We start from the raw sequence: 21,985 nt of genomic DNA, 5'->3' as shown, positions 1-21,985 counted from the left end.
TGCTCTCCGGCATGGTCTAGTGGCTAGGATACCTGGCTCTCACCCAGGAGGCCCGGGTTTGATTCCCGGTGTCGAAACTATTTTCTTTTACCTGCTGTCATCAGGTCTCCAATTTGCGCACGTTATATACCTTCAATACTTTTACCGTGTTGGCCGAATGGCTAAGCTATTGCTCCGCCCCTCTTTGTTCTCCGGCATGGTCTTGTGGCTAGGATGCCTGGCTCTCACCCAGGAGGCCCGGGTTCGATTCCCGGTTTCGGAAATATTTTCTTTCATCTGCTGTCAACAAGTCTCAAATTTGCGCACGCTATGTACCTTCAATGGTTTTACCCTGTCCGCCAAATGGCTACGCGATCGCAATTTCCCTCTCTGTTCTCCTGCATGGTCTAGTAGCTAAGATGCCTGGCTTTCACACAGGAGGCCCGGGTGCGATTCCCGGTGTCGTAAGTATTTTCTTTTATCTGCTATCATCAAGTCTCCAATTTGCGCACGCTACGTACCTTCAATACTTTTACCCTGTTGGCCGAATCGCTAAGCGATCGCTCCTTCCCTCTCTGCTCTCCGGCATGGTCTAGTGGCTAGGATATCTGGCTCTCACCCAGGAGGCCCGAATTTGATTCCCGTTATCGGAAGTATTTTTTTATCTGCTATCATCAAGTCTCCAATTTGGGCACGCTATATAACTTCAATACTTTTACCCTGTTGGCCGAATGGCTAAGCGATCGCTCTGTTTCTTTCCGTTCTCTGGCATGGTATAGTGGCTAGGATACCTGGCTCTCTCCCAGGAGGCCCGGACGGGATTCCCGTTGTCGGAAGTATATTCTTTTAACGGTTATCTTCAAGTCTCCAATTTGCACACGCTATATAACTTCAATACTTTTACCCTGTTGGCCGAATGGCTAAGCGATCGCTCCGTCCCTCTCCGTTCTCGGCGTGGTCTAATAGCTAGGATATCTGGCTCTCACCCCGGAGGCTCGGGTTCGATTCCCGGTGTCGGAAGTATTTTTATCGGCTATCATCAAGTCTTCAATTTGCGCACGCAATGTACCTTCAATACTTTTACCTTGTTGGCCGAATGACTAAGTGATCGCTCCACTCTCTCCAGCATGGTCTAGTGGCTTGGATACCTGGCTCTCACTCAGGAGGCCCGGGTACGATTCCCGGTGTCGGAAGTGTTTTCTTTTATCTGCTATCATCAAGTCTGCAATTTGTGCACGCTATGTAACTTCAATACTTTTACCCTGTTGGCCGAATCACTAAGCGATCGCTCCGTCCCTCTCTTATGTCCGGCATCATCTAGTGGCTAGGATACCTGGCTCTAACCCAGGAGGCCCGGGTGCTATTCCCGGCGTCGGAAGTATTTTTTATCTGCTGTCATCAAGTCTCCTATTCGCGCACGCTATGTAACTTCAATAGTTTTACCCTGTCGGCCAAATGGCTAAGCGATCGCTATTTCCCTCTCTGTTCTCCTGCATGGTCTAGTGGCTAAGATACCTGGCTCTCACACAGGAGGCCCGGGTGCGATTCCCGGTGTCTGAAGTATTTTCTTTTATCTGCTATCATCAAGTCTCCAATTTGCGCACGCTATGTAACTTCAATACATTTACACTGTTGGCCGAATCGCTAAGCGATCGCTCCTTCCCTCTCTGTTCTCCGGCAAGGTCTTGTGGCTAGGATACCTGGCTCCCACCCAGGAGTCCCGGGTTCGATTCCCGGTGTCGGAAGTATTTTCTTTTATCTGCTGTCATCAAGTCTCCATATTTCGCACGCAAAATACCTTCAATACTTTTACCCTGTTGGCTGAATCGCTAAGCGATCGCTCCTTCCCTCTCTGTTCTCCGGTATGGTCTAGTGGCTAGGATACCTGGCTCTCACCCAGGAGGCCCGGGTTTGATTCCCGGTGTCGGAAGTATTTTCTTTCATCCGCTGTCATCAAGTCTCCAATTTGCGAACGCTATATAACTTCAATACTTTTACCCTGTTGGCCGAATGGCTAAGCGATCGCTCCGCTCCACTCTGTTCTCTGGCATGGTCTAGTGGGTAGGACACCTAGCTCTCACCCAGGAAACCCGGGTTCGATTCCCGCTGTCGGAAGTATTTTCTTCAGCCGCTGTCATCAAGTCTCCAATTTGCGCACGCAATGTAACTTCAATAGTTTTACCCTGTTGGCCGAATCGCTAAGCGATCGCTCCGTCCCTCTCCAATCTTCGGAATGGTCTAGTGGCTAATATACCTGGCTCTCACCCAGGTGGCCCGAGTTTGTTTCCCGTTATCGGAAGTATTTTTTATCTGCTATCATCAAGTCTCCAATTTGCGCACGCTATACACCTTCAATACTTTTACCTTGTTGGCCGAACGACTAAGCGATCACTCCGTCCATCTCCGTTCTCCAGCATGGTCTAGTGGCTAAGCTACCTCTCTCTCACCCAGGAGGCCCGGATGCGATTCCCCGTGTTGGAAGTATTCTTTTATCTGCTATCATCAAGTCTCCTATTCGCGCACGCTATGTAACTTCAATAGTTTGTCCCTGTTGGCCGAATGGCTAAGCGATCGCTCCGTCCCTCTCCGTTCTTGGCGTGTTCTAGTGGCTAGGATATCTGGCTCTCACCCAGGCGGCCCGGGTTCGATTCCCGGTGTCGGAAGTATTTTTATCAGCTATCATCAAGCCTCCGATTTGCGCACGCAATGTAACTTCAATACTTTTACCTTGTTGGCCGAATGACTAAGTGATCGCTCCATTCTCTCCAGCATGGTCTAGGGGCTTGGATACCTGGCTCTCACCCAGGAGGCCCGGGTACGATTCCCGGTGTCGGAAGTGTTTTCTTTTATCTGCTATCATCAAGTCTGCAAATTGTGCACGCTATGTAACTTCAATACTTTTACCCTGTTGGCCGAAAGGCTAAGGGATCGATCTTGTCTCCCTCCGTTCTCCAGCATGGTGTAGTGGCTAGGATACGTAGCTCTCACCCAGGAGACCCGGGTTCGATTCCCGGTGTCGTAAGTATTTTTTTTATCTGCTATCATGAAATCTCCAATTTGCCCAAGCTACGTCCCTTCAATACTTTTACCCTTTTGGCCGCATCGCTAAGCGATCGCTGCTTCCCTCTCTGCTCTCCGGCATGGTCTAGTGGCTAGGATACCTGGCTCTCACCCAGGAGGCCCGGGTTTGATTCCCGGTGTCGAAACTATTTTCTTTTATCTGCTGTCATCAAGTCTCCATATAGCGCACGCTTTATACCTTCAATACTTTTACCGTGTTGGCCGAATGCCTAAGCGATTGCTCCGTCCCTCTCCGTTCTCTGGCATATTCTAGTGGCAAGAAACCTGGCTCTCACCCAGGAGGCCCAGGTTCGATTCCCGGTGTCGGAAGTATTTTCTTTCATCTGCTGTCAACAAGTATCCAATTTGCGCAAGCTATGTAACTTCAATAGTTTTACCCTGTCGGCCAAATGGCTAAGCGATCGCTACTTCCCCCTCTGTTCTCCTGCATGGTCTAGTGGCTAAAATACCTGGCTCTCACACAGGAGGCCCGGGTGCGATTCCCGGTGTCTGAAGTATTTTCTTTTATCTGCTATCATCAAGTCTCCAAGTGGCGCACGCTATGTAACTTCAATACATTTACACTGTTGGCCGAATGGCTAAGGGACCGCTCCGTCCCTCTCCATTCTCCGGCATGGTCTTGTGGCTAGGATACCTTGCTCTCACCCAGGAGTCCCGGGTTCGATTCCCGGTGTCGGAAGTATTTTCTTTTATCCGGTGTCATCGAGTCTCCAATTTTCGCACGCTATATAACTTCAATACTTTTACACTGTTGGCCGAATCGCTAAGCGATCGCTCCGTCCCTCTCCAATCTTCGGAATGGTCTAGTGGCTAATATACCTGGCTCTCACCCAGGTGGCCCTAGTTTGTTTCCCGTTATCGGAAGTATTTTTTATCTGCTATCATCAAGTCTCCAATTTGCGCACGCTATACACCTTCAATACTTTTACCTTGTTGGCCGAACGACTAAGCGATCACTCCGTCCATCTCCGTTCTCCAGCATGGTCTAGTGGCTAAGCTGCCTCTCTCTCACCCAGGAGGCCCGGATGCGATTCCCCGTGTTGGAAGTATTCTTTTATCTGCTATCATCAAGTCTCCTATTCGCGCACGCTATGTAACTTCAATAGTTTGTCCCTGTTGGCCGAATGGCTAAGCGATCGCTCCGTCCCTCTCCGTTCTTGGCGTGTTCTAGTGGCTAGGATATCTGGCTCTCACCCAGGCGGCCCGGGTTCGATTACCGGTGTCGGAAGTATTTTTATCGGCTATCATCAAGTCTCCGATTTGCGCACGCAATGTAACTTCAATACTTTTACCTTGTTGGCCGAATGACTAAGTGATCGCTCCATTCTCTCCAGCATGGTCTAGGGGCTTGGATACCTGGCTCTCACCCAGGAGGCCCGGGTACGATTCCCGGTGTCGGAAGTGTTTTCTTTTATCTGCTATCATCAAGTCTGCAAATTGTGCACGCTATGTAACTTCAATACTTTTACCCTGTTGGCCGAAAGGCTAAAGGATCGATCTTGTCTCTCTCCATTCTCCAGCATGGTGTAGTGGCTAGGATACGTAGCTCTCACCCAGGAGACCCGGGTTCGATTCCCGGTGTCGTAAGTATTTTTTTTATCTGCTATCATGAAGTCTCCAATTTGCCCAAGCTACGTAACTTCAATACTTTTACCCTTTTGGCCGCATCGCTAAGCGATCGCTCCTTCCCTCTCTGCTCTCCGGCATGGTCTAGTGGCTAGGATACCTGGCTCTCACCCAGGAGGCCCGGGTTTGATTCCCGGTGTCGAAACTATTTTCTTTTACCTGCTGTCATCAGGTCTCCAATTTGCGCACGTTATATACCTTCAATACTTTTACCGTGTTGGCCGAATGGCTAAGCTATTGCTCCGCCCCTCTTTGTTCTCCGGCATGGTCTTGTGGCTAGGATGCCTGGCTCTCACCCAGGAGGCCCGGGTTCGATTCCCGGTTTCGGAAATATTTTCTTTCATCTGCTGTCAACAAGTCTCAAATTTGCGCACGCTATGTACCTTCAATGGTTTTACCCTGTCCGCCAAATGGCTACGCGATCGCAATTTCCCTCTCTGTTCTCCTGCATGGTCTAGTAGCTAAGATGCCTGGCTTTCACACAGGAGGCCCGGGTGCGATTCCCGGTGTCGTAAGTATTTTCTTTTATCTGCTATCATCAAGTCTCCAATTTGCGCACGCTACGTACCTTCAATACTTTTACCCTGTTGGCCGAATCGCTAAGCGATCGCTCCTTCCCTCTCTGCTCTCCGGCATGGTCTAGTGGCTAGGATATCTGGCTCTCACCCAGGAGGCCCGAATTTGATTCCCGTTATCGGAAGTATTTTTTTATCTGCTATCATCAAGTCTCCAATTTGGGCACGCTATATAACTTCAATACTTTTACCCTGTTGGCCGAATGGCTAAGCGATCGCTCTGTTTCTTTCCGTTCTCTGGCATGGTATAGTGGCTAGGATACCTGGCTCTCTCCCAGGAGGCCCGGACGCGATTCCCGTTGTCGGAAGTATATTCTTTTAACGGTTATCTTCAAGTCTCCAATTTGCACACGCTATATAACTTCAATACTTTTACCCTGTTGGCCGAATGGCTAAGCGATCGCTCCGTCCCTCTCCGTTCTCGGCGTGGTCTAATAGCTAGGATATCTGGCTCTCACCCCGGAGGCTCGGGTTCGATTCCCGGTGTCGGAAGTATTTTTATCGGCTATCATCAAGTCTTCAATTTGCGCACGCAATGTACCTTCAATACTTTTACCTTGTTGGCCGAATGACTAAGTGATCGCTCCACTCTCTCCAGCATGGTCTAGTGGCTTGGATACCTGGCTCTCACTCAGGAGGCCCGGGTACGATTCCCGGTGTCGGAAGTGTTTTCTTTTATCTGCTATCATCAAGTCTGCAATTTGTGCACGCTATGTAACTTCAATACTTTTACCCTGTTGGCCGAATCACTAAGCGATCGCTCCGTCCCTCTCTTATGTCCGGCATCATCTAGTGGCTAGGATACCTGGCTCTAACCCAGGAGGCCCGGGTGCTATTCCCGGCGTCGGAAGTATTTTTTATCTGCTGTCATCAAGTCTCCTATTCGCGCACGCTATGTAACTTCAATAGTTTTACCCTGTCGGCCAAATGGCTAAGCGATCGCTATTTCCCTCTCTGTTCTCCTGCATGGTCTAGTGGCTAAGATACCTGGCTCTCACACAGGAGGCCCGGGTGCGATTCCCGGTGTCTGAAGTATTTTCTTTTATCTGCTATCATCAAGTCTCCAATTTGCGCACGCTATGTAACTTCAATACATTTACACTGTTGGCCGAATCGCTAAGCGATCGCTCCTTCCCTCTCTGTTCTCCGGCAAGGTCTTGTGGCTAGGATACCTGGCTCCCACCCAGGAGTCCCGGGTTCGATTCCCGGTGTCGGAAGTATTTTCTTTTATCTGCTGTCATCAAGTCTCCATATTTCGCACGCAAAATACCTTCAATACTTTTACCCTGTTGGCCGAATCGCTAAGCGATCGCTCCTTCCCTCTCTGTTCTCCGGTATGGTCTAGTGGCTAGGATACCTGGCTCTCACCCAGGAGGCCCGGGTTTGATTCCCGGTGTCGGAAGTATTTTCTTTCATCCGCTGTCATCAAGTCTCCAATTTGCGAACGCTATATAACTTCAATACTTTTACCCTGTTGGCCGAATGGCTAAGCGATCGCTCCGCTCCACTCTGTTCTCTGGCATGGTCTAGTGGGTAGGACACCTAGCTCTCACCCAGGAAACCCGGGTTCGATTCCCGCTGTCGGAAGTATTTTCTTCAGCCGCTGTCATCAAGTCTCCAATTTGCGCACGCAATGTAACTTCAATAGTTTTACCCTGTTGGCCGAATCGCTAAGCGATCGCTCCGTCCCTCTCCAATCTTCGGAATGGTCTAGTGGCTAATATACCTGGCTCTCACCCAGGTGGCCCGAGTTTGTTTCCCGTTATCGGAAGTATTTTTTATCTGCTATCATCAAGTCTCCAATTTGCGCACGCTATACACCTTCAATACTTTTACCTTGTTGGCCGAACGACTAAGCGATCACTCCGTCCATCTCCGTTCTCCAGCATGGTCTAGTGGCTAAGCTACCTCTCTCTCACCCAGGAGGCCCGGATGCGATTCCCCGTGTTGGAAGTATTCTTTTATCTGCTATCATCAAGTCTCCTATTCGCGCACGCTATGTAACTTCAATAGTTTGTCCCTGTTGGCCGAATGGCTAAGCGATCGCTCCGTCCCTCTCCGTTCTTGGCGTGTTCTAGTGGCTAGGATATCTGGCTCTCACCCAGGCGGCCCGGGTTCGATTCCCGGTGTCGGAAGTATTTTTATCAGCTATCATCAAGCCTCCGATTTGCGCACGCAATGTAACTTCAATACTTTTACCTTGTTGGCCGAATGACTAAGTGATCGCTCCATTCTCTCCAGCATGGTCTAGGGGCTTGGATACCTGGCTCTCACCCAGGAGGCCCGGGTACGATTCCCGGTGTCGGAAGTGTTTTCTTTTATCTGCTATCATCAAGTCTGCAAATTGTGCACGCTATGTAACTTCAATACTTTTACCCTGTTGGCCGAAAGGCTAAGGGATCGATCTTGTCTCCCTCCGTTCTCCAGCATGGTGTAGTGGCTAGGATACGTAGCTCTCACCCAGGAGACCCGGGTTCGATTCCCGGTGTCGTAAGTATTTTTTTTATCTGCTATCATGAAATCTCCAATTTGCCCAAGCTACGTCCCTTCAATACTTTTACCCTTTTGGCCGCATCGCTAAGCGATCGCTGCTTCCCTCTCTGCTCTCCGGCATGGTCTAGTGGCTAGGATACCTGGCTCTCACCCAGGAGGCCCGGGTTTGATTCCCGGTGTCGAAACTATTTTCTTTTATCTGCTGTCATCAAGTCTCCATATAGCGCACGCTTTATACCTTCAATACTTTTACCGTGTTGGCCGAATGCCTAAGCGATTGCTCCGTCCCTCTCCGTTCTCTGGCATATTCTAGTGGCAAGAAACCTGGCTCTCACCCAGGAGGCCCAGGTTCGATTCCCGGTGTCGGAAGTATTTTCTTTCATCTGCTGTCAACAAGTATCCAATTTGCGCAAGCTATGTAACTTCAATAGTTTTACCCTGTCGGCCAAATGGCTAAGCGATCGCTACTTCCCCCTCTGTTCTCCTGCATGGTCTAGTGGCTAAAATACCTGGCTCTCACACAGGAGGCCCGGGTGCGATTCCCGGTGTCTGAAGTATTTTCTTTTATCTGCTATCATCAAGTCTCCAAGTTGCGCACGCTATGTAACTTCAATACATTTACACTGTTGGCCGAATGGCTAAGGGACCGCTCCGTCCCTCTCCATTCTCCGGCATGATCTTGTGGCTAGGATACCTTGCTCTCACCCAGGAGTCCCGGGTTCGATTCCCGGTGTCGGAAGTATTTTCTTTTATCCGGTGTCATCGAGTCTCCAATTTTCGCACGCTATATAACTTCAATACTTTTACACTGTTGGCCGAATCGCTAAGCGATCGCTCCGTCCCTCTCCAATCTTCGGAATGGTCTAGTGGCTAATATACCTGGCTCTCACCCAGGTGGCCCTAGTTTGTTTCCCGTTATCGGAAGTATTTTTTATCTGCTATCATCAAGTCTCCAATTTGCGCACGCTATACACCTTCAATACTTTTACCTTGTTGGCCGAACGACTAAGCGATCACTCCGTCCATCTCCGTTCTCCAGCATGGTCTAGTGGCTAAGCTACCTCTCTCTCACCCAGGAGGCCCGGATGCGATTCCCCGTGTTGGAAGTATTCTTTTATCTGCTATCATCAAGTCTCCTATTCGCGCACGCTATGTAACTTCAATAGTTTGTCCCTGTTGGCCGAATGGCTAAGCGATCGCTCCGTCCCTCTCCGTTCTTGGCGTGTTCTAGTGGCTAGGATATCTGGCTCTCACCCAGGCGGCCCGGGTTCGATTACCGGTGTCGGAAGTATTTTTATCGGCTATCATCAAGTCTCCGATTTGCGCACGCAATGTAACTTCAATACTTTTACCTTGTTGGCCGAATGACTAAGTGATCGCTCCATTCTCTCCAGCATGGTCTAGGGGCTTGGATACCTGGCTCTCACCCAGGAGGCCCGGGTACGATTCCCGGTGTCGGAAGTGTTTTCTTTTATCTGCTATCATCAAGTCTGCAAATTGTGCACGCTATGTAACTTCAATACTTTTACCCTGTTGGCCGAAAGGCTAAAGGATCGATCTTGTCTCTCTCCATTCTCCAGCATGGTGTAGTGGCTAGGATACGTAGCTCTCACCCAGGAGACCCGGGTTCGATTCCCGGTGTCGTAAGTATTTTTTTTATCTGCTATCATGAAGTCTCCAATTTGCCCAAGCTACGTAACTTCAATACTTTTACCCTTTTGGCCGCATCGCTAAGCGATCGCTCCTTCCCTCTCTGCTCTCCGGCATGGTCTAGTGGCTAGGATACCTGGCTCTCACCCAGGAGGCCCGGGTTTGATTCCCGGTGTCGAAACTATTTTCTTTTACCTGCTGTCATCAGGTCTCCAATTTGCGCACGTTATATACCTTCAATACTTTTACCGTGTTGGCCGAATGGCTAAGCTATTGCTCCGCCCCTCTTTGTTCTCCGGCATGGTCTTGTGGCTAGGATGCCTGGCTCTCACCCAGGAGGCCCGGGTTCGATTCCCGGTTTCGGAAATATTTTCTTTCATCTGCTGTCAACAAGTCTCAAATTTGCGCACGCTATGTACCTTCAATGGTTTTACCCTGTCCGCCAAATGGCTACGCGATCGCAATTTCCCTCTCTGTTCTCCTGCATGGTCTAGTAGCTAAGATGCCTGGCTTTCACACAGGAGGCCCGGGTGCGATTCCCGGTGTCGTAAGTATTTTCTTTTATCTGCTATCATCAAGTCTCCAATTTGCGCACGCTACGTACCTTCAATACTTTTACCCTGTTGGCCGAATCGCTAAGCGATCGCTCCTTCCCTCTCTGCTCTCCGGCATGGTCTAGTGGCTAGGATATCTGGCTCTCACCCAGGAGGCCCGAATTTGATTCCCGTTATCGGAAGTATTTTTTATCTGCTATCATCAAGTCTCCAATTTGGGCACGCTATATAACTTCAATACTTTTACCCTGTTGGCCGAATGGCTAAGCGATCGCTCTGTTTCTTTCCGTTCTCTGGCATGGTATAGTGGCTAGGATACCTGGCTCTCTCCCAGGAGGCCCGGACGCGATTCCCGTTGTCGGAAGTATATTCTTTTAACGGTTATCTTCAAGTCTCCAATTTGCACACGCTATATAACTTCAATACTTTTACCCTGTTGGCCGAATGGCTAAGCGATCGCTCCGTCCCTCTCCGTTCTCGGCGTGGTCTAATAGCTAGGATATCTGGCTCTCACCCCGGAGGCTCGGGTTCGATTCCCGGTGTCGGAAGTATTTTTATCGGCTATCATCAAGTCTTCAATTTGCGCACGCAATGTACCTTCAATACTTTTACCTTGTTGGCCGAATGACTAAGTGATCGCTCCACTCTCTCCAGCATGGTCTAGTGGCTTGGATACCTGGCTCTCACTCAGGAGGCCCGGGTACGATTCCCGGTGTCGGAAGTGTTTTCTTTTATCTGCTATCATCAAGTCTGCAATTTGTGCACGCTATGTAACTTCAATACTTTTACCCTGTTGGCCGAATCACTAAGCGATCGCTCCGTCCCTCTCTTATGTCCGGCATCATCTAGTGGCTAGGATACCTGGCTCTAACCCAGGAGGCCCGGGTGCTATTCCCGGCGTCGGAAGTATTTTTTATCTGCTGTCATCAAGTCTCCTATTCGCGCACGCTATGTAACTTCAATAGTTTTACCCTGTCGGCCAAATGGCTAAGCGATCGCTATTTCCCTCTCTGTTCTCCTGCATGGTCTAGTGGCTAAGATACCTGGCTCTCACACAGGAGGCCCGGGTGCGATTCCCGGTGTCTGAAGTATTTTCTTTTATCTGCTATCATCAAGTCTCCAATTTGCGCACGCTATGTAACTTCAATACATTTACACTGTTGGCCGAATCGCTAAGCGATCGCTCCTTCCCTCTCTGTTCTCCGGCAAGGTCTTGTGGCTAGGATACCTGGCTCCCACCCAGGAGTCCCGGGTTCGATTCCCGGTGTCGGAAGTATTTTCTTTTATCTGCTGTCATCAAGTCTCCATATTTCGCACGCAAAATACCTTCAATACTTTTACCCTGTTGGCCTAATCGCTAAGCGATCGCTCCTTCCCTCTCTGTTCTCCGGTATGGTCTAGTGGCTAGGATACCTGGCTCTCACCCAGGAGGCCCGGGTTTGATTCCCGGTGTCGGAAGTATTTTCTTTCATCCGCTGTCATCAAGTCTCCAATTTGCAAACGCTATATAACTTCAATACTTTTACCCTGTTGGCCGAATGGCTAAGCGATCGCTCCGCTCCACTCTGTTCTCTGGCATGGTCTAGTGGGTAGGACACCTAGCTCTCACCCAGGAAACCCGGGTTCGATTCCCGCTGTCGGAAGTATTTTCTTCAGCCGCTGTCATCAAGTCTCCAATTTGCGCACGCAATGTAACTTCAATAGTTTTACCCTGTTGGCCGAATCGCTAAGCGATCGCTCCGTCCCTCTCCAATCTTCGGAATGGTCTAGTGGCTAATATACCTGGCTCTCACCCAGGTGGCCCGAGTTTGTTTCCCGTTATCGGAAGTATTTTTTATCTGCTATCATCAAGTCTCCAATTTGCGCACGCTATACACCTTCAATACTTTTACCTTGTTGGCCGAACGACTAAGCGATCACTCCGTCCATCTCCGTTCTCCAGCATGGTCTAGTGGCTAAGCTACCTCTCTCTCACCCAGGAGGCCCGGATGCGATTCCCCGTGTTGGAAGTATTCTTTTATCTGCTATCATCAAGTCTCCTATTCGCGCACGCTATGTAACTTCAATAGTTTGTCCCTGTTGGCCGAATGGCTAAGCGATCGCTCCGTCCCTCTCCGTTCTTGGCGTGTTCTAGTGGCTAGGATATCTGGCTCTCACCCAGGCGGCCCGGGTTCGATTCCCGGTGTCGGAAGTATTTTTATCAGCTATCATCAAGCCTCCGATTTGCGCACGCAATGTAACTTCAATACTTTTACCTTGTTGGCCGAATGACTAAGTGATCGCTCCATTCTCTCCAGCATGGTCTAGGGGCTTGGATACTTGGCTCTCACCCAGGAGGCCCGGGTACGATTCCCGGTGTCGGAAGTGTTTTCTTTTATCTGCTATCATCAAGTCTGCAAATTGTGCACGCTATGTAACTTCAATACTTTTACCCTGTTGGCCGAAAGGCTAAGGGATCGATCTTGTCTCCCTCCGTTCTCCAGCATGGTGTAGTGGCTAGGATACGTAGCTCTCACCCAGGAGACCCGGGTTCGATTCCCGGTGTCGTAAGTATTTTTTTTATCTGCTATCATGAAATCTCCAATTTGCCCAAGCTACGTCCCTTCAATACTTTTACCCTTTTGGCCGCATCGCTAAGCGATCGCTGCTTCCCTCTCTGCTCTCCGGCATGGTCTAGTGGCTAGGATACCTGGCTCTCACCCAGGAGGCCCGGGTTTGATTCCCGGTGTCGAAACTATTTTCTTTTATCTGCTGTCATCAAGTCTCCATATAGCGCACGCTTTATACCTTCAATACTTTTACCGTGTTGGCCGAATGCCTAAGCGATTGCTCCGTCCCTCTCCGTTCTCTGGCATATTCTAGTGGCAAGAAACCTGGCTCTCACCCAGGAGGCCCAGGTTCGATTCCCGGTGTCGGAAGTATTTTCTTTCATCTGCTGTCAACAAGTATCCAATTTGCGCAAGCTATGTAACTTCAATAGTTTTACCCTGTCGGCCAAATGGCTAAGCGATCGCTACTTCCCCCTCTGTTCTCCTGCATGGTCTAGTGGCTAAAATACCTGGCTCTCACACAGGAGGCCCGGGTGCGATTCCCGGTGTCTGAAGTATTTTCTTTTATCTGCTATCATCAAGTCTCCAAGTTGCGCACGCTATGTAACTTCAATACATTTACACTGTTGGCCGAATGGCTAAGGGACCGCTCCGTCCCTCTCCATTCTCCGGCATGGTCTTGTGGCTAGGATACCTTGCTCTCACCCAGGAGTCCCGGGTTCGATTCCCGGTGTCGGAAGTATTTTCTTTTATCCGGTGTCATCGAGTCTCCAATTTTCGCACGCTATATAACTTCAATACTTTTACACTGTTGGCCGAATGGCTAAGCGATCGCTCCGTCCCTCTCTGTTCTCCGGCATGGTCTAGTGGCTAGGATACCTGGCTCTCACCCTGGAGGCCCGGGTTCAATTCTCGGTGTCGAAAGTATTTTCTTTTATCTGCTGTCATCAGGTCTCCAATTTGCGCACGTTATATACCTTCAATACTTTTACCGTGTTGGCCGAATGGCTAAGCTATTGCTCCACCCCTCTCCGTTATCCGGCATGGTCTTGTGGCTAGGATACCTGGCTCTCACCCAGGAGGCCCGGGTTCGATTCCCGGTGTCGGAAATATTTTCTTTCATCTGCTGTCAACAAGTCTCCAATTTGCGCACGCTATGTAACCTCAATAGTTTTACCCTGTCCGCCAAATGGCTACACGATCGCAATTTCCCTCTCTGTTCTCCTGCATGGTCTAGTAGCTAAGATGCCTGGCTTTCACACAGGAGGCCCGGGTGCGATTCCCGGTGTCGTAAGTATTTTCTTTTATCTGCTGTCATCAAGTCTCCAATTTGCGCACGCTACGTAACTTCAATACTTTTACCCTGTTATCCGAATGGCTAAGCGATCACTCTGTTCCTTTCCGTTCTCTGACATGGTCTAGTGGCTAGGATACCTGACTCTCTCCCAGGAGGCCCGGATGCGATTCCTGGTGTCGGAAGTACTTTCTCTTAACTGTTATCTTCAAGTCTCCAATTAGCACACGCAATGTAACTACAATAGTTTTACCCTGTTGGCCGAATCGCTAAGCGATCGCTCCTTTCCCCTCTGCTCTCCGGCATGGTCTAGTGGCTAGGATATCTGGCTCTCACCCAGGAGGCCCGAATTTGATTCCCGTTATCGGAAGTATTTTTTTATCTGCTATCATCAAGTCTCCAATTTGGGCACGCTATATAACTTCAATACTTTTACCCTGTTGGCCGAATGGCTAAGCGATCGCTCTGTTTCTTTCCGTTCTCTGGCATGGTATAGTGGCTAGGATACCTGGCTCTCTCCCAGGAGGCCCGGACGCGATTCCCGTTGTCGGAAGTATATTCTTTTAACGGTTATCTTCAAGTCTCCAATTTGCACACGCTATATAACTTCAATACTTTTACCCTGTTGGCCGAATGGCTAAGCGATCGCTCCGTCCCTCTCCGTTCTCGGCGTGGTCTAATAGCTAGGATATCTGGCTCTCACCCCGGAGGCTCGGGTTCGATTCCCGGTGTCGGAAGTATTTTTATCGGCTATCATCAAGTCTTCAATTTGCGCACGCAATGTACCTTCAATACTTTTACCTTGTTGGCCGAATGACTAAGTGATCGCTCCACTCTCTCCAGCATGGTCTAGTGGCTTGGATACCTGGCTCTCACTCAGGAGGCCCGGGTACGATTCCCGGTGTCGGAAGTGTTTTCTTTTATCTGCTATCATCAAGTCTGCAATTTGTGCACGCTATGTAACTTCAATACTTTTACCCTGTTGGCCGAATCACTAAGCGATCGCTCCGTCCCTCTCTTATGTCCGGCATCATCTAGTGGCTAGGATACCTGGCTCTAACCCAGGAGGCCCGGGTGCTATTCCCGGCGTCGGAAGTATTTTTTATCTGCTGTCATCAAGTCTCCTATTCGCGCACGCTATGTAACTTCAATAGTTTTACCCTGTCGGCCAAATGGCTAAGCGATCGCTATTTCCCTCTCTGTTCTCCTGCATGGTCTAGTGGCTAAGATACCTGGCTCTCACACAGGAGGCCCGGGTGCGATTCCCGGTGTCTGAAGTATTTTCTTTTATCTGCTATCATCAAGTCTCCAATTTGCGCACGCTATGTAACTTCAATACATTTACACTGTTGGCCGAATCGCTAAGCGATCGCTCCTTCCCTCTCTGTTCTCCGGCAAGGTCTTGTGGCTAGGATACCTGGCTCCCACCCAGGAGTCCCGGGTTCGATTCCCGGTGTCGGAAGTATTTTCTTTTATCTGCTGTCATCAAGTCTCCATATTTCGCACGCAAAATACCTTCAATACTTTTACCCTGTTGGCCTAATCGCTAAGCGATCGCTCCTTCCCTCTCTGTTCTCCGGTATGGTCTAGTGGCTAGGATACCTGGCTCTCACCCAGGAGGCCCGGGTTTGATTCCCGGTGTCGGAAGTATTTTCTTTCATCCGCTGTCATCAAGTCTCCAATTTGCAAACGCTATATAACTTCAATACTTTTACCCTGTTGGCCGAATGGCTAAGCGATCGCTCCGCTCCACTCTGTTCTCTGGCATGGTCTAGTGGGTAGGACACCTAGCTCTCACCCAGGAAACCCGGGTTCGATTCCCGCTGTCGGAAGTATTTTCTTCAGCCGCTGTCATCAAGTCTCCAATTTGCGCACGCAATGTAACTTCAATAGTTTTACCCTGTTGGCCGAATCGCTAAGCGATCGCTCCGTCCCTCTCCAATCTTCGGAATGGTCTAGTGGCTAATATACCTGGCTCTCACCCAGGTGGCCCGAGTTTGTTTCCCGTTATCGGAAGTATTTTTTATCTGCTATCATCAAGTCTCCAATTTGCGCACGCTATACACCTTCAATACTTTTACCTTGTTGGCCGAACGACTAAGCGATCACTCCGTCCATCTCCGTTCTCCAGCATGGTCTAGTGGCTAAGCTACCTCTCTCTCACCCAGGAGGCCCGGATGCGATTCCCCGTGTTGGAAGTATTCTTTTATCTGCTATCATCAAGTCTCCTATTCGCGCACGCTATGTAACTTCAATAGTTTGTCCCTGTTGGCCGAATGGCTAAGCGATCGCTCCGTCCCTCTCCGTTCTTGGCGTGTTCTAGTGGCTAGGATATCTGGCTCTCACCCAGGCGGCCCGGGTTCGATTCCCGGTGTCGGAAGTATTTTTATCAGCTATCATCAAGCCTCCGATTTGCGCACGCAATGTAACTTCAATACTTTTACCTTGTTGGCCGAATGACTAAGTGATCGCTCCATTCTCTCCAGCATGGTCTAGGGGCTTGGATACTTGGCTCTCACCCAGGAGGCCCGGGTACGATTCCCGGTGTCGGAAGTGTTTTCTTTTATCTGCTATCATCAAGTCTGCAAATTGTGCACGCTATGTAACTTCAATACTTTTACCCTGTTGGCCGAAAGGCTAAGGGATCGATCTTGTCTCCCTCCGTTCTCCAGCATGGTGTAGTGGCTAGGATACGTAGCTCTCACCCAGGAGACCCGGGTTCGATTCCCGGTGTCGTAAGTATTTTTTTTATCTGCTATCATGAAATCTCCAATTTGCCCAAGCTACGTCCCTTCAATACTTTTACCCTTTTGGCCGCATCGCTAAGCGATCGCTGCTTCCCTCTCTGCTCTCCGGCATGGTCTAGTGGCTAGGATACCTGGCTCTCACCCAGGAGGCCCGGGTTTGATTCCCGGTGTCGAAACTATTTTCTTTTATCTGCTGTCATCAAGTCTCCATATAGCGCACGCTTTATACCTTCAATACTTTTACCGTGTTGGCCGAATGCCTAAGCGATTGCTCCGTCCCTCTCCGTTCTCTGGCATATTCTAGTGGCAAGAAACCTGGCTCTCACCCAGGAGGCCCAGGTTCGATTCCCGGTGTCGGAAGTATTTTCTTTCATCTGCTGTCAACAAGTATCCAATTTGCGCAAGCTATGTAACTTCAATAGTTTTACCCTGTCGGCCAAATGGCTAAGCGATCGCTACTTCCCCCTCTGTTCTCCTGCATGGTCTAGTGGCTAAAATACCTGGCTCTCACACAGGAGGCCCGGGTGCGATTCCCGGTGTCTGAAGTATTTTCTTTTATCTGCTATCATCAAGTCTCCAAGTTGCGCACGCTATGTAACTTCAATACATTTACACTGTTGGCCGAATGGCTAAGGGACCGCTCCGTCCCTCTCCATTCTCCGGCATGGTCTTGTGGCTAGGATACCTTGCTCTCACCCAGGAGTCCCGGGTTCGATTCCCGGTGTCGGAAGTATTTTCTTTTATCCGGTGTCATCGAGTCTCCAATTTTCGCACGCTATATAACTTCAATACTTTTACACTGTTGGCCGAATGGCTAAGCGATCGCTCCGTCCCTCTCTGTTCTCCGGCATGGTCTAGTGGCTAGGATACCTGGCTCTCACCCTGGAGGCCCGGGTTCAATTCTCGGTGTCGAAAGTATTTTCTTTTATCTGCTGTCATCAGGTCTCCAATTTGCGCACGTTATATACCTTCAATACTTTTACCGTGTTGGCCGAATGGCTAAGCTATTGCTCCACCCCTCTCCGTTATCCGGCATGGTCTTGTGGCTAGGATACCTGGCTCTCACCCAGGAGGCCCGGGTTCGATTCCCGGTGTCGGAAATATTTTCTTTCATCTGCTGTCAACAAGTCTCCAATTTGCGCACGCTATGTAACCTCAATAGTTTTACCCTGTCCGCCAAATGGCTACACGATCGCAATTTCCCTCTCTGTTCTCCTGCATGGTCTAGTAGCTAAGATGCCTGGCTTTCACACAGGAGGCCCGGGTGCGATTCCCGGTGTCGTAAGTATTTTCTTTTATCTGCTGTCATCAAGTCTCCAATTTGCGCACGCTACGTAACTTCAATACTTTTACCCTGTTATCCGAATGGCTAAGCGATCACTCTGTTCCTTTCCGTTCTCTGACATGGTCTAGTGGCTAGGATACCTGACTCTCTCCCAGGAGGCCCGGATGCGATTCCTGGTGTCGGAAGTACTTTCTCTTAACTGTTATCTTCAAGTCTCCAATTAGCACACGCAATGTAACTACAATAGTTTTACCCTGTTGGCCGAATCGCTAAGCGATCGCTCCTTTCCCCTCTGCTCTCCGGCATGGTCTAGTGGCTAGGATACCTGGCTCTCACCGAGGAGGCCCAGGTTCTATTCCCGGTGTCGGAAGTATTTTCTTTTATCTGCTGTCATCAAGTCTCCACTTCGCGCACGCTATATACCTTCAATACTTTTACCGTGTTGGCCGAATGGCTAAGGGACCGCTCCGCCCCTCTCCGTTCTCCGACATGGTGTAGTGGCTAGGATACCTGGCTCTCACCCAGGAGGCCCGGGTTCAATTCCCGGTGTCGGAAATATTTTCTTTCATCTGCTGTCAACAATTCTCCAATTTTCTCACGCTATGTAACTTTAATAGTTTTACCCTGTCCGCCAAATGGCTACGCGATCGCAATTTCCCTCTCTGATCTCCTGCATGGTCTAGTAGCTAAGATGCCTGGCTTTCACACAGGAGGCCCGGGTGCGATTCCCGGGGTCGTAAGTATTTTCTTTTATCTGCTATCATCAAGTCTTCAATTTGCGCACGCTACGTAACTTCAATACTTTTACCCTGTTGGCCGAATGGCTAAGCGATCACTCTGTTCCTTTCCGTTCTCTGACATGGTCTAGTTGCTAGGATACCTGACTCTCTCCCTGGAGGCCCGGATGCGATTCACGGTGTCGGAAGTACTTTCTTTCAACTGTTATCGTCAAGTCTCTAATTTGCACACGCTATATAACTTCAATACTTTTACCCTGTTGGCCGAATGGCTAAGCGATCGCACCGTCCCTCTCCGTTCTCGGGGTGGTCTAATAGCTAGGATATCTGGCTCTCACCCTGGAGGCTCGGGTTCAATTCCCGGTTTCGGAAGTATTTTTTATCGGCTATCATTAAGTCTCCAATTTGCGTACGCAATGTAACTTCAATACTTTTACCTTGTTGGCCGAATGACTAAGTGATCGCTCCACTCTCTCCAGCATGGTCTAGTGGCTTGGATACCTGGCTCTCACCCAGGAGGCCCGGGTACGATTCCCGGTGTCGGAAGTGTTTTCTTTTATCTGCTATCATCAAGTCTGCAAATTGTGCACGCTATGTAACTTCAACTTTTACCCTGTTGGCCGAATTACTAAGCGATCGCTCCGTTCCTCTCTTATCTCCGGCATGGTCTAGTGGCTAGGATACCTGGCTCTCACCCAGGAGGCCCGGGTGCAATTCCCGGTGTCGGAAGTATTTTTTATCTGCTATCATCAAGTCTCCTATTCGCGCACGCTATGTAACTTCAATAGTTTTACCCTGTTGGCCGAATGGCTAAGGGATCGATCTTGTCTCTCTCCGTTGTCCAGCATGGTGTAGTGGCTAGGATACCTAGCTCTCACCCAGGAGACCCGGGTTCGATTCCCGGTGTCGTAAGTATTTTTTATCTGCTATCATGAAGTCTCCAATTTGCACACGCTACGTAACTTCAATACTTTTACCCTGTTGGCCGAATCGCTAAGCGATCGCTCCTTCCCTCTCTGCTCTCCGGCATGGTCTAGTGGCTAGGATACCTGGCTCTCACCCAGGAGGCCCGGGTTTGATTCCCGGTGTCGAAACTATTTTCTTTTATCATCTGTCATGAAGTCTCCATGTTGCGCACGCTATATACCTTCAATACTTTTACCGTGTTGGCCGAATGCCTAAGCGATCGCTCCGTCCCTCTCCGTTCTCCGGCATGGTCTAGTGGCAAGAAACCTGGCTCTCACCCAGGAGGCCCAGGTTCGATTCCCGGTGTCGAAAGTATTTTCTTTTATCTGCTGTCATCAGGTCTCCAATTTGCGCACGTTATATACCTTCAATACTTTTACCGTGTTGGCCGAATGGCTAAGCTATTGCTCCGCCCCTCTTTGTTCTCCGGCATGGTCTTGTGGCTAGGATGCCTGGCTCTCACCCAGGAGGCCCGGGTTCGATTCCCGGTTTCGGAAATATTTTCTTTCATCTGCTGTCAACAAGTCTCAAATTTGCGCACGCTATGTACCTTCAATGGTTTTACCCTGTCCGCCAAATGGCTACGCGATCGCAATTTCCCTCTCTGTTCTCCTGCATGGTCTAGTAGCTAAGATGCCTGGCTTTCACACAGGAGGCCCGGGTGCGATTCCCGGTGTCGTAAGTATTTTCTTTTATCTGCTATCATCAAGTCTCCAATTTGCGCACGCTACGTAACTTCAATACTTTTACCCTGTTGGCCGAATCGCTAAGCGATCGCTCCTTCCCTTTCTGCTCTCCGGCATGGTCTAGTGGCTAGGATATCTGGCTCTCACCCAGGAGGCCCGAATTTGATTCCCGTTATCGGAAGTATTTTTTTTATCTGCTATCATCAAGTCTCCAATTTGGGCACGCTATATAACTTCAATACTTTTACCCTGTTGGCCGAATGGCTAAGCGATCGCTCTGTTTCTTTCCGTTCTCTGGCATGGTATAGTGGCTAGGATACCTGGCTCTCTCCCAGGAGGCCCGGACGCGATTCCCGTTGTCAAAAGTATATTCTTTTAACGGTTATCTTAAGTCTCCAATTTGCACACGCTATATAACTGCAATACTTTTACCCTGTTGGCCGAATGGCTAAGCGATCGCTCCGTCCCTCTCCGTTCTCGGCGTGGTCTAATAGCTAGGATATCTGGCTCCCACCCCGGAGGCTCGGGTTCGATTCCCGGTGTCGGAAGTATTTTTATCGGCTATCATCAAGTCTCCAATTTGCGCACGCAATGTACCTTCAATACTTTTACCTTGTTGGCCGAATGACTAAGTGATCGCTCCACTCTCTCCAGCATGGTCTAGTGGCTTGGATACCTGGCTCTCACTCAGGAGGCCCGGGTACGATTCCCGGTGTCGGAAGTGTTTTCTTTTATCTGCTATCATCAAGTCTGCAATTTGTGCACGCTATGTAACTTCAATACTTTTACCCTGTTGGCCGAATCACTAAGCGATCGCTCCGTCCCTCTCTTATGTCCGGCATCATCTAGTGGCTAGGATACCTGGCTCTCACCCAGGAGGCCCGGGTGCTATTCCCGGCGTCGGAAGTATTTTTTATCTGCTGTCATCAAGTCTCCTATTCGCGCACGCTATGTAACTTCAATAGTTTTACCCTGTCGGCCAAATGGCTAAGCGATCGCTATTTCCCTCTCTGTTCTCCTGCATGGTCTAGTGGCTAAGATACCTGGCTCTCACACAGGAGGCCCGGGTGCGATTCCCAGTGTCTGAAGTATTTTCTTTTATCTGCTATCATCAAGTCTCCAATTTGTGCACGCTATGTAACTTCAATACATTTACACTGTTGGCCGAATCGCTAAGCGATCGCTCCTTCCCTCTCTGTTCTCCGGCAAGGTCTTGTGGCTAGGATACCTGGCTCCCACCCAGGAGTCCCGGGTTCGATTCCCGGTGTCGGAAGTATTTTCTTTTATCTGCTGTCATCAAGTCTCCATATTGCGCACGCAAAATACCTTCAATACTTTTACCCTGTTGGCCGAATCGCTAAGCGATCGCTCCTTCCCTCTCTGTTCTCCGGTATGGTCTAGTGGCTAGGATACCTGGCTCTCACCCAGGAGGCCCGGGTTTGATTCCCGGTGTCGGAAGTATTTTCTTTCATCCGCTGTCATCAAGTCTCCAATTTGCGAACGCTATATAACTTCAATACTTTTACCCTGTTGGCCGAATGGCTAAGCGATCGCTCCGCTCCACTCTGTTCTCTGGCATGGTCTAGTGGGTAGGACACCTAGCTCTCACCCAGGAAACCCGGGTTCGATTCCCGCTGTCGGAAGTATTTTCTTTAGCCGCTGTCATCAAGTCTCCAATTCGCGCACGCAATGTAACTTCAATAGTTTTACCCTGTTGGCCGAATCGCTAAGCAATCGCTCCGTCCCTCTCCAATCTTCGGAAT

The 21,985-nt window shown here is 49.6% G+C and overlaps 39 non-coding genes across 39 annotated transcripts; all 39 read left to right on the top strand.

Moving 5' to 3' along the window:
- The first annotated feature begins 5 nt into the window (after positions 1–5).
- On the top strand, positions 6–77 carry TRNAE-CUC (transfer RNA glutamic acid (anticodon CUC)). The gene has a single exon. It is a non-coding gene; the product is annotated as a tRNA-Glu (tRNA).
- Positions 78–190: 113 nt separating this feature from the next.
- TRNAE-CUC (transfer RNA glutamic acid (anticodon CUC)) lies at positions 191–262 on the top strand. Its single transcript has one exon. It is a non-coding gene; the product is annotated as a tRNA-Glu (tRNA).
- A 1,390-nt stretch (positions 263–1,652) lies between these two features.
- Positions 1,653–1,724, top strand: TRNAG-CCC (transfer RNA glycine (anticodon CCC)). The gene has a single exon. It is a non-coding gene; the product is annotated as a tRNA-Gly (tRNA).
- Positions 1,725–1,837: 113 nt separating this feature from the next.
- On the top strand, positions 1,838–1,909 carry TRNAE-CUC (transfer RNA glutamic acid (anticodon CUC)). Its single transcript has one exon. It is a non-coding gene; the product is annotated as a tRNA-Glu (tRNA).
- A 113-nt stretch (positions 1,910–2,022) lies between these two features.
- On the top strand, positions 2,023–2,094 carry TRNAE-CUC (transfer RNA glutamic acid (anticodon CUC)). Its single transcript has one exon. It is a non-coding gene; the product is annotated as a tRNA-Glu (tRNA).
- A 1,019-nt stretch (positions 2,095–3,113) lies between these two features.
- Positions 3,114–3,185, top strand: TRNAE-CUC (transfer RNA glutamic acid (anticodon CUC)). The gene has a single exon. It is a non-coding gene; the product is annotated as a tRNA-Glu (tRNA).
- A 113-nt stretch (positions 3,186–3,298) lies between these two features.
- Positions 3,299–3,369, top strand: TRNAE-CUC (transfer RNA glutamic acid (anticodon CUC)). Its single transcript has one exon. It is a non-coding gene; the product is annotated as a tRNA-Glu (tRNA).
- Positions 3,370–4,759: 1,390 nt separating this feature from the next.
- TRNAE-CUC (transfer RNA glutamic acid (anticodon CUC)) lies at positions 4,760–4,831 on the top strand. Its single transcript has one exon. It is a non-coding gene; the product is annotated as a tRNA-Glu (tRNA).
- Positions 4,832–4,944: 113 nt separating this feature from the next.
- TRNAE-CUC (transfer RNA glutamic acid (anticodon CUC)) lies at positions 4,945–5,016 on the top strand. The gene has a single exon. It is a non-coding gene; the product is annotated as a tRNA-Glu (tRNA).
- Positions 5,017–6,406: 1,390 nt separating this feature from the next.
- On the top strand, positions 6,407–6,478 carry TRNAG-CCC (transfer RNA glycine (anticodon CCC)). Its single transcript has one exon. It is a non-coding gene; the product is annotated as a tRNA-Gly (tRNA).
- A 113-nt stretch (positions 6,479–6,591) lies between these two features.
- On the top strand, positions 6,592–6,663 carry TRNAE-CUC (transfer RNA glutamic acid (anticodon CUC)). The gene has a single exon. It is a non-coding gene; the product is annotated as a tRNA-Glu (tRNA).
- A 113-nt stretch (positions 6,664–6,776) lies between these two features.
- Positions 6,777–6,848, top strand: TRNAE-CUC (transfer RNA glutamic acid (anticodon CUC)). The gene has a single exon. It is a non-coding gene; the product is annotated as a tRNA-Glu (tRNA).
- A 1,019-nt stretch (positions 6,849–7,867) lies between these two features.
- TRNAE-CUC (transfer RNA glutamic acid (anticodon CUC)) lies at positions 7,868–7,939 on the top strand. The gene has a single exon. It is a non-coding gene; the product is annotated as a tRNA-Glu (tRNA).
- A 113-nt stretch (positions 7,940–8,052) lies between these two features.
- On the top strand, positions 8,053–8,123 carry TRNAE-CUC (transfer RNA glutamic acid (anticodon CUC)). Its single transcript has one exon. It is a non-coding gene; the product is annotated as a tRNA-Glu (tRNA).
- A 1,390-nt stretch (positions 8,124–9,513) lies between these two features.
- TRNAE-CUC (transfer RNA glutamic acid (anticodon CUC)) lies at positions 9,514–9,585 on the top strand. The gene has a single exon. It is a non-coding gene; the product is annotated as a tRNA-Glu (tRNA).
- Positions 9,586–9,698: 113 nt separating this feature from the next.
- Positions 9,699–9,770, top strand: TRNAE-CUC (transfer RNA glutamic acid (anticodon CUC)). Its single transcript has one exon. It is a non-coding gene; the product is annotated as a tRNA-Glu (tRNA).
- Positions 9,771–11,159: 1,389 nt separating this feature from the next.
- Positions 11,160–11,231, top strand: TRNAG-CCC (transfer RNA glycine (anticodon CCC)). The gene has a single exon. It is a non-coding gene; the product is annotated as a tRNA-Gly (tRNA).
- Positions 11,232–11,344: 113 nt separating this feature from the next.
- On the top strand, positions 11,345–11,416 carry TRNAE-CUC (transfer RNA glutamic acid (anticodon CUC)). Its single transcript has one exon. It is a non-coding gene; the product is annotated as a tRNA-Glu (tRNA).
- Positions 11,417–11,529: 113 nt separating this feature from the next.
- TRNAE-CUC (transfer RNA glutamic acid (anticodon CUC)) lies at positions 11,530–11,601 on the top strand. Its single transcript has one exon. It is a non-coding gene; the product is annotated as a tRNA-Glu (tRNA).
- A 1,019-nt stretch (positions 11,602–12,620) lies between these two features.
- Positions 12,621–12,692, top strand: TRNAE-CUC (transfer RNA glutamic acid (anticodon CUC)). The gene has a single exon. It is a non-coding gene; the product is annotated as a tRNA-Glu (tRNA).
- Positions 12,693–12,805: 113 nt separating this feature from the next.
- TRNAE-CUC (transfer RNA glutamic acid (anticodon CUC)) lies at positions 12,806–12,876 on the top strand. Its single transcript has one exon. It is a non-coding gene; the product is annotated as a tRNA-Glu (tRNA).
- A 483-nt stretch (positions 12,877–13,359) lies between these two features.
- On the top strand, positions 13,360–13,431 carry TRNAE-CUC (transfer RNA glutamic acid (anticodon CUC)). Its single transcript has one exon. It is a non-coding gene; the product is annotated as a tRNA-Glu (tRNA).
- Positions 13,432–13,544: 113 nt separating this feature from the next.
- Positions 13,545–13,616, top strand: TRNAE-CUC (transfer RNA glutamic acid (anticodon CUC)). Its single transcript has one exon. It is a non-coding gene; the product is annotated as a tRNA-Glu (tRNA).
- A 1,575-nt stretch (positions 13,617–15,191) lies between these two features.
- On the top strand, positions 15,192–15,263 carry TRNAG-CCC (transfer RNA glycine (anticodon CCC)). Its single transcript has one exon. It is a non-coding gene; the product is annotated as a tRNA-Gly (tRNA).
- A 113-nt stretch (positions 15,264–15,376) lies between these two features.
- On the top strand, positions 15,377–15,448 carry TRNAE-CUC (transfer RNA glutamic acid (anticodon CUC)). The gene has a single exon. It is a non-coding gene; the product is annotated as a tRNA-Glu (tRNA).
- A 113-nt stretch (positions 15,449–15,561) lies between these two features.
- On the top strand, positions 15,562–15,633 carry TRNAE-CUC (transfer RNA glutamic acid (anticodon CUC)). Its single transcript has one exon. It is a non-coding gene; the product is annotated as a tRNA-Glu (tRNA).
- A 1,019-nt stretch (positions 15,634–16,652) lies between these two features.
- TRNAE-CUC (transfer RNA glutamic acid (anticodon CUC)) lies at positions 16,653–16,724 on the top strand. The gene has a single exon. It is a non-coding gene; the product is annotated as a tRNA-Glu (tRNA).
- Positions 16,725–16,837: 113 nt separating this feature from the next.
- On the top strand, positions 16,838–16,908 carry TRNAE-CUC (transfer RNA glutamic acid (anticodon CUC)). Its single transcript has one exon. It is a non-coding gene; the product is annotated as a tRNA-Glu (tRNA).
- Positions 16,909–17,391: 483 nt separating this feature from the next.
- Positions 17,392–17,463, top strand: TRNAE-CUC (transfer RNA glutamic acid (anticodon CUC)). Its single transcript has one exon. It is a non-coding gene; the product is annotated as a tRNA-Glu (tRNA).
- Positions 17,464–17,576: 113 nt separating this feature from the next.
- Positions 17,577–17,648, top strand: TRNAE-CUC (transfer RNA glutamic acid (anticodon CUC)). The gene has a single exon. It is a non-coding gene; the product is annotated as a tRNA-Glu (tRNA).
- A 668-nt stretch (positions 17,649–18,316) lies between these two features.
- On the top strand, positions 18,317–18,388 carry TRNAE-CUC (transfer RNA glutamic acid (anticodon CUC)). The gene has a single exon. It is a non-coding gene; the product is annotated as a tRNA-Glu (tRNA).
- Positions 18,389–19,044: 656 nt separating this feature from the next.
- Positions 19,045–19,116, top strand: TRNAE-CUC (transfer RNA glutamic acid (anticodon CUC)). The gene has a single exon. It is a non-coding gene; the product is annotated as a tRNA-Glu (tRNA).
- A 111-nt stretch (positions 19,117–19,227) lies between these two features.
- On the top strand, positions 19,228–19,299 carry TRNAE-CUC (transfer RNA glutamic acid (anticodon CUC)). The gene has a single exon. It is a non-coding gene; the product is annotated as a tRNA-Glu (tRNA).
- A 293-nt stretch (positions 19,300–19,592) lies between these two features.
- TRNAE-CUC (transfer RNA glutamic acid (anticodon CUC)) lies at positions 19,593–19,664 on the top strand. Its single transcript has one exon. It is a non-coding gene; the product is annotated as a tRNA-Glu (tRNA).
- Positions 19,665–19,777: 113 nt separating this feature from the next.
- TRNAE-CUC (transfer RNA glutamic acid (anticodon CUC)) lies at positions 19,778–19,848 on the top strand. The gene has a single exon. It is a non-coding gene; the product is annotated as a tRNA-Glu (tRNA).
- A 113-nt stretch (positions 19,849–19,961) lies between these two features.
- On the top strand, positions 19,962–20,033 carry TRNAE-CUC (transfer RNA glutamic acid (anticodon CUC)). Its single transcript has one exon. It is a non-coding gene; the product is annotated as a tRNA-Glu (tRNA).
- A 1,390-nt stretch (positions 20,034–21,423) lies between these two features.
- On the top strand, positions 21,424–21,495 carry TRNAG-CCC (transfer RNA glycine (anticodon CCC)). The gene has a single exon. It is a non-coding gene; the product is annotated as a tRNA-Gly (tRNA).
- A 113-nt stretch (positions 21,496–21,608) lies between these two features.
- Positions 21,609–21,680, top strand: TRNAE-CUC (transfer RNA glutamic acid (anticodon CUC)). Its single transcript has one exon. It is a non-coding gene; the product is annotated as a tRNA-Glu (tRNA).
- Positions 21,681–21,793: 113 nt separating this feature from the next.
- On the top strand, positions 21,794–21,865 carry TRNAE-CUC (transfer RNA glutamic acid (anticodon CUC)). Its single transcript has one exon. It is a non-coding gene; the product is annotated as a tRNA-Glu (tRNA).
- Positions 21,866–21,985: the final 120 nt, after the last annotated feature.

Source organism: Rhipicephalus microplus, unplaced genomic scaffold (genome assembly GCF_043290135.1).
Source record: "Rhipicephalus microplus isolate Deutch F79 unplaced genomic scaffold, USDA_Rmic scaffold_21, whole genome shotgun sequence".
NCBI classification, from domain to species: domain Eukaryota; kingdom Metazoa; phylum Arthropoda; class Arachnida; order Ixodida; family Ixodidae; genus Rhipicephalus; species Rhipicephalus microplus.
Note: the sequence above shows the minus strand (reverse complement) of the source record. Positions and strands in the feature narration are given on the sequence as shown.